This window comes from Echinops telfairi, unplaced genomic scaffold (genome assembly GCF_000313985.2).
Source record: "Echinops telfairi isolate 266 unplaced genomic scaffold, ASM31398v2 ScPeMD7_23;HRSCAF=83, whole genome shotgun sequence".
Taxonomy (NCBI): domain Eukaryota; kingdom Metazoa; phylum Chordata; class Mammalia; order Afrosoricida; family Tenrecidae; genus Echinops; species Echinops telfairi.
This window is the reverse complement of record NW_022103920.1, coordinates 16070313-16078393: the sequence shown is the minus strand read 5'-3', so window position 1 is coordinate 16078393 and position 8081 is coordinate 16070313. Positions and strand designations below refer to the sequence as shown.

At 41.9% G+C, this 8081-nt stretch overlaps 1 non-coding gene across 1 annotated transcript; it reads right to left on the bottom strand.

Annotated features, from left to right (window-relative positions):
- Positions 1-981: 981 nt before the first annotated feature.
- Positions 982-1110, bottom strand: LOC115869260. Its single transcript, XR_004046079.1, has one exon. It is a non-coding gene; the product is annotated as a small nucleolar RNA SNORA3/SNORA45 family (small nucleolar RNA).
- Positions 1111-8081: the final 6971 nt, after the last annotated feature.

The following is an 8081-nucleotide window of genomic DNA, read 5'->3' as shown; positions in this document are numbered from 1 at the left end:
GTGGAGAGCAAATGTTTTGAGAATGACGAGGGCAGTGAATGTACAAATGTGCTTTACACAACTGATGTATGTATGGATTGTGATAAGAGTTGTATGAGCCCTCAATAAAAGGATTTTAAAAAAGGAAGGAAGGGTTGTAGTGATTCAATGCAGTTAGCCTTATTTACGTGGCTTCTCTGAAAGCTTCTAGAGGAGATTTTCGAGATCGTTATCAAGATTGCTTTGGGAATCACTGCAAAGACGCAGGGAAAGAAAGGCCTGCAGAAACCAAACCAAAAGGATCATCTACAATTACAAGAATATGTTTGGTAGCAACCAAGTCTAATTTTAGGCATTAGGCTGCAAACCTAAAGGTCAGTGGTTCAAACCCACCAGCCATTCCATGGGAGAAAGATGAGGCTGTCTGCTGCCATAAAGATCGACAGTCTTGGACACTTTATATAGGGCTGAGTTGGAATCAATTTGACAGCAGTATACATCCATACAGAAGAAGATTCTTTATGTGATTAAAAAAAAGTGGCATTCAGATATTGAAATTATTTTACAGTCCTTCAAAAGGGTCCATTATTATAACTTAGGGATAGTTTGGTGTGGTGAAGGGCCTGTGGTGCTGGCCTTGGACTCCCCAGGCCACGTGACATGGGCAGCATGGTGTAGGTCCTCCATCTCTGTGATGTCATGGCAGGCAGGCAGCAGTTCTCAGTTTGGTACATTTTGGGAGATACCTGTTTTAAATCATTACATATTGATGGTTAATCTTTTCAGTTGATGATGTACACACACCTTCAACCCCTTGACTCTTGTCCACTAGAGCTCCTCCTTGCCCTCTACCAGCCCCAAGTTCTTGGATAAATTCTCTAGTCCATGTTCTCTGTTTCTGTCTGTGTCTGTACAAAGGAGTGCTGTAAATTTATGGGATTGCTGCTTTTAAAACTCATGATTTCAGCCTTGATTCTCATGATCTCTTCCCCCCCTCCCCCTACATGTCGCTAACCTGCGACTGACTGTGCCACGAGAGGTACAGCCAGTGACTAAGGTCAGCAATTACTCTTCTAGGACTCTAGCACACCAAGGCAATAACCAGTACCCACGCGTGACTCTAGCCTCGATGATTCTCATGATCTCTGATCAGTAATTTTATTTCTATTTGACTTTGTCATTTCCTTCAGGAGCAATAACCGTTCTCTGTGACTCTCCTTGTAAATTCTGTCTCAATGTCCTTATCTGATCTGGGCCACCAGTATGTTGAGGCCTTCACTTGTGAGCGGCCTCAATGTCCTCCTCATTGTCCCCTTATAAATCTCTCTTCCTCCTTATCCTTACCTGCTCTCCTTCCTGTCCAAGAGGAAGGGGTTAGGCCAGCGGTTCTCAACCCCTTTGGGGGTCAAAACGATCCTTTCACAGGGGTCGCCTAAGACCATCAGAAAACAGATAAATATTTCACAATATATAATTACATAGTGTTTTGTGATTAGTCACTATGTTTTAATTATGTTCAGTTGGTAACAATGAAAATACAACCTGCATATCAGATATTTACATTACGATTCAAAACAGTAGCAAAATGACAGTTATGAAGTAGCAACGAAAATAATGTGATGGTTGGGGGGTCACCACAACACGAGGAACTGTGTTCAAGGGTCGTGGTATCAGGAAGGTGGAGCACCGCTGGGGTAGGTCTTCCCATTTTAGATAGTCTTGCCATGTGCCAAGATAGGTGGCGCCACCTTGATACCATCCCAACTATCTCCTCAGTGACTTCGTGCCAGCACATTGCTGCTTCCCTCCTATCTTTATTTCAATAAAACAAACACATTTCTCTAATTCTTACCTCCTTCCCTTCTTATTTTAGTCCTTATGAAAAAGAAAGAAAAGAGTATGTGTGTATCCTATTTTGGATTTATCATTTCATTTCCAGTTTGAACTTTGCACTCCCAGGTCCCTGCACCTTGCAGAACTTTCTCTTTTTTTCTACAGCATTTAACTGCTTTCTAACATGTACTATCATGTATTCATTATAGTCTTCCTAGAGTTTAAATTCTACCAGGTCAGAGATATTTCATTACTTTTGTAATCCAAGCATCTTGAACAATGCTTGGTAAATAGTAAGTGCTCAATAAATAGTTGTGAAATGAGAGAATGAGTGTTTGTATACACTCATTATTTCATTATCACACTGGTTGCAAACAGATGTTTTGTTTACTTGTCTTTCAAACAAGACTGTGAGCTGGAGGGCACAAGCCACACATTCTGGACCCACAGTACCTGCATGGAGTGGGTCTTGGAAAAGCGCACTGAACTAAAGAGACTGTGGAGCATATACAGTCAATTTTGGTTTACCTACCAAGTCGGCAAAACCTGTAAGTGATCTATCTATAAGGATGTAAGACAGTTACTGAAAGAAGATGGGTTTGAGCGAAGGTTTAATAAGAAAAATATCTGTGGTAAGAATCCGGTAGAGGAAACACTCTGTCAGCTTTGAGATGATCAATAAATGATTTCCAGTAGTATCAGGCTAAAATAAAGCAATATTAATGTATCTGGGGAATTGTCAGTAGGGCACAATTCTACTCTTGTCTTAGAGGTTTGAGAGGATACACAAGGGGGCTTGCTTCCAAAAGTTCATGGAAAAATTAGGGTCCTTATCTTTTCATTCTATTTTCCCACAGACGTTGTGAAACCCCCTTGAATAAGAGACCTGGTGGGGAGTGGCAGGGGCAAAGGAGTGGGGATGAACCCTAGAGAGACTTGCCAGACATGGCTGCTAACAAACTTGGTCCAGGCTTGTAATGTGATCCTCAGTCAAAGGAAGGCCAGTGCTATTCTGGGCAGCTAACAAAGGAGGATTGTGCCACAGTGCAGCGAGCTGGCAAGAGCGCCCTGGGAGTATCGCATTCAGCGCAGTGTCAGCATGATAGAGACGAGGTGGTGAGCTCTGAGAGCAGCTGCTGGACTGAGAGGGATAAGCAGATGCAGCTCTGAAGATCCTTGCAAGAGTTTAAGCCTGCAGGGCCGACGATCCTGGCAGCTCCAAGATCCAGGAGAAAAAGACAATCCCAGATAGCTGAATGGTGCTAACACGAGAGCAAGAGGGGAATTACAGACGACATCAAGATAAACGGAGACAATGTGGAAGTAGTCAAGGATTCCATGTTACTTGGATCCACAATCAACAATCAGGGAAGCAACAGTCAAGAAGTCAAAGAACGTCTTACACTGGGCAAATCTGCTGCACAAGACTTCTTAAAAGTGTTAAAGAGCAAAGACGTCACTTTGAAGACTACGGTGCATATTTTCAATTGCCTAATATGTTTGTGAAAGCTGCACACTGAGTAGGCAAGACCAAAGAAGAATCAATGCCTTTGAATGATGGTGTTGGCAAAGAATATTGGAAGTACCACGGATTCCCCAAAGGGCCATCAAACCTGCCTGGAAGAAGTACAGCCGGAATGCTCCTTAGAAGTGAGAATGGGGAGACTTAGTCTCATGTATTTGGGACGTATTATCAGGAGAGACCAGTTCCTGGAAAAGGACACCATGTCTAGCAAAGTAGAGGGCAGTGAAAAAGAGGAAGACCCTCAGCAAGATGGACTTTGACAAGATCGATTGACATCATGGCTGCAACAATGGGACTCCAACATCATGGTGATTGTGAGGAGGGCGTGGACCAGGCAGTGCAATGCACATAGGGTGGCGATGAGTCTGAACCAACAGTATGGTGCCTGGAAGCAACAGGGAACTTTGTAAGGTCAAGCTAAAGGAAGGCATGAATTCATACTTCTGAAAAGGAATGCCTTGATGGAGCTTTTTAGGTAATAGTATTGCCTTCACGCCTCAGGACATTGGATATTTTTCATAGTATGAAGCTATGAGGCCCAAATGTGAGATTTAAGTTCTTTCCCTGAAGATGTTGTTAAGTGTTATGGAGGATTGATTTAATATTTTTTTAACTGTGTACAATATATTAAAACGCTAAAGGAGCCCTGGTGCTCTCTGGTTCAAATCTACCAGCTGCGCCCTGGGAGGACGATGTGGTTGCCTGCTCCTGTAAAGATTTACATGGAAAGCTCCTATAGGAGCACTGTGTTAGAATTAACTCAATGGCATTGGGTTTTGGTATATACAACAAAGCAACATGGTTTAAGAGTTTCAAAAGTAAATCCACTTTAGGTCTTGGGTTTGTTTCAGTTTGTTTCACTAGTTTAGGGACTTTGGCAAGTGTCAGAAGACTCTTCTTGTGAGACAGAATGATGGTAGAAAAGAGGTCAGTTGTAAACTTAAAAAACAAACAAGGAGATAAACTCCTGTTTCAACAACATTGCCTGTCCAGTAGAGAGAGCGTTCTCCGTGGTGCTGGGGATCAAGATGTCTTAGACTAATAACAAATTTGTTCTTTAGGACATTTTCCATGCCAGAGAGTAGAGCCATTGCTGTAGCTTAGTTATTTCTCCTTCCAAGGCAGGGCAGGGAAAAATAAGGTGATTCACCAAAGAGATAGCTCTGTTTCCTGAGATAAATACACTTGTGTTTTCAAGTGAAATAGCCAACGGAGCCACATGAAAACAGTTGCTTATCAAGAGAAACTGTGATGGAACCTTAAAGATAAGATTAGATGTGAAGAACATTGAGGCCCATTCCAACAGGTATCTCTGCCTCTTCCTTTGGTTAACGAGAAATTATCCCCACTGTCAGTTTGGATCCTGAGTGGCAGATGTCAAGACAGGCTTAAAGGGTCAAGATTTTGTGGGGGCAGCATTTGTGAATCGTAAAGATGGAAAGAGCCCAGAGCAATCAGGAGGAATGATCAGAGTGTGATGCAGATCAAACTCTCCCATGAAGGAAGAGGGGCAAGGAAGGATTGGGGATGTTCACCACACAATTGAAAACCTCTCTACCAGGCAGAATGTGGCGTCCCCTAGTGAAGGCTGCCTCCTAGTGGAATCCCGTATTGGGCAGGAATGGGCCGGCACTGGCCAGGAGTGCCCCAGTGAAGGGTGCTTTCAACATCTGTGGGGATGGCAACTAGGGACTATCAGTCTGCCAAGCTGGAAGGAGCTCTGGGCAGTACATCTTCATGGCTGCCACACTTCTTCAGCAAGTTTATTGATTTCTTAATAGGATTCACAAACTCTTAAGGAAAAGTGTAAATAAAAGTAGAAACTCCAAACCAAGCTCATTCCCGCTAAGTCAACCCTGACTCACAGCGATGCTGTGGGACAGGAAGAACTGCCCCTGTGGGTTTTCTGAGGCTGTAAACCTTCATGGGAGCAGAGTGCCGCATCTCTCTCCTGAGGAGTGGCTGGGGGGAGTCTGCTGCTGACCTTGCAGTGAGCAGTCCAGCACAGGAACCGCTACTCCAAACGATGAAATACACCATGAGGCCCATTGTTATGCCTTCAATTTGCCCTTAAGCTTGGTTGGCCTACCAACCTTCTAAGTCAAGAAAGAATTTACTACTAGTTTAGTCCCCAGGAGAAAGTGTTCTGCATGAAATTCTGCAAGGTATTTCTTGAGGAAGATATACATGGGAAGTACTAAGTGATGTTTTCATGTCTGCAATATTTCTGAGCAAAGGTGCCTGGTTATTTTTTTATGGCTCTTTGAGACAATGTCTTTTGAGAAAGGGTAAACATTGAATATTAAAATGTTAACTACCTGAAGATAATTATGTAGCTGGAGACCAAGATTATATTGAGGCACCATATTGCTGATGATGTGTAGTTGGAGCTCAGATCCTCAGAGAAGTCAGTGGACTGACCCACTGCCATTGCGTTCATTCCGACTCCTAACAGCCCTATGTGGGCTCTTTGAGGCTTTGTAAATAGTTATGTGAGCATAGTCTCATCTTTCACTCTCTCTAAGTGATTGGTGGTTTTGAACCACCAACCTTGTATGTAGCATTTAACCAATAGCACTACCGGGACTCCTGAAATGAACATAACCTTGCATAAATATGAATTCTACAAAACAATTAAAATAGCAGACTGTTCAGAATTATATTCTACTGTTTGTTCTCATGCAGGGGAGCTGGTATCAACTTCATTTAATGTCCTGCCAGAGTCCTTCCACGGAGATACTCTTTTTTCCAGCTTGGCATCTCCAGGTCTTTCCTTTGGACAACAGGTGCCACTGTTTTGTTGATGCCCTAAGCTTAGCATGCTTACCTAACATTCTGTTTTATGAATATATCATAATTTATCAATGCCAACAGTCACTATTAATTGACATTTGGATTATTTCCCATTTAGGACAATTATAGAGTTGTTGAATATACAAAACAAAAAAACAAAGTCACTGCTGACTCATAGCAACCATGTAGGGCAGGATAGAAGTGCCCCTGTGACTTTCCAAGACTGTAACTCTTTACAGGAGTAGAAAGCCCCATCTTTATCCCACTGTATATATAGTTCATTAGAATTCTTGCCTTCCATGGATTCCTGGCCAATCTAACTCATGCTCAGGCACCAGTCACTGATCTGCTAAGGTCAGGCTTAGGTGTTTCTGTGATGCTGAAAAGGTTTTAGTAGAGCTTAGGAAGATTAGGAAGACAGGCCTGTTGATCTGGTGATCTACTTCCAAAACATTAGGAAGGAGAGCCCTTGAATCACCAGGGCCCAATCTGCAACTGATCATGAGGATGATGCAGGACTGAGCAGTGCTTTTCTATGTTCTATTTTGTTGATTTATGCTCTGATCTTTATTATTTCCTCTGTCATTTTTACTTTAGGGTTTATAAACTCTTTTTTCTCTAGCTCCCACATAAGGAAGGTGAGATTTTTGATTTGGACTTTTCTAATATAGTGCTTAGTGCTATAAATTTCCCTCTTAAGTGTTGCATTAGCTGTATCTCACCAATTTTTGATATGTTGTGTTTTCTGTCTGTTCAAATATCTTTTATTTACTCTTTTATTTTTTTTACTCCTGGGTTATATAGAAATGCTATTTATAATTAGCCATGCAAAGAATAAGGGAGAGAGCATTCTTAAAATAAAAAAAATTACACTAGAAGGGCAGTAGATTAGTTGGCATATTGGAAGAATCTAGATAAGTCTAGAGTAGTTAGAACATACTGAGAAAGAGCAGTGCTCGATGCAGCGATTTTCAGAGACTAGATCGCATAGGGCCTTGAATAACAAGCATATACTTTTGGACTTTGTACAGCAGTGGGCTGGTGAAAGCTGGGACATTTATGCTGTTGTATGTAGGAAGATGGTTTAGAGAGCATCATGTGTGGAAACAAGATGACCAATTAGGAGGTATTTCTTGATTATCTAGGAAGTTAGAAAAATAAAGATTTAATGAGACGCTACCACATTGTTCTCTTTGTTAGTTATGCTGCATTTTAAAATTTGACTTCGAATGCTACTGCTACAGGTTTATTATTTTTTCTTCTATGTTGTGACATAGTCAGTTTTCAACTTTGAATGTTTACTTAGCCTTCCATTTTGCTTAGAGGAGACCTGTGGTGTGGGGGAGAAGTTCTTGGCTATTAACCTAAAGGTAAGTGGTTTGAATCCACCAGCTGCTCTAGGGGAGAAAAATGTAGGGGGGTGGTCTGCTTCTGTAAAGATTAATGTCTTATACTAATGAAAATATCACAAACATGTAAAGATGAAATGTTTGGTGCATTGCTGTCTATAATACTATAATGTCGAAACAACTTACTTTCTAACAATAAGGGCTTTTTATCAACATTTTAGTTGGTGCCTCTGTGTACAAAAGAAGGAAGTATTGCCTGGTCTGCACCATCATGTCAGTCCCGCTCCCTGAGGGTTTCCCTTGTTTCCATACACCCTCTGCTTCTCCACACATGGTTTCCTTCTCTAGCAGTTCCTCATTCTTGAAGGTCATAGGGGATAGATAATAAGTGCCAGGGGAAGGGTACAGCCGTGGCCATTACCACTTCTAAAGAACATTCTGGTTGTATTTCTTCCAAGACTGATTTGTTCATTCTTTTGGCATCCATATTCTTTGCCGACACCATGGCTCAAACACACCATTTCTTCAGTCTTCCCCTAACAACAACCAGCTTTGCGTGCATTTGAGGCAATTAAAAAGAGCATGGTTTGGGTCAGAGGCAT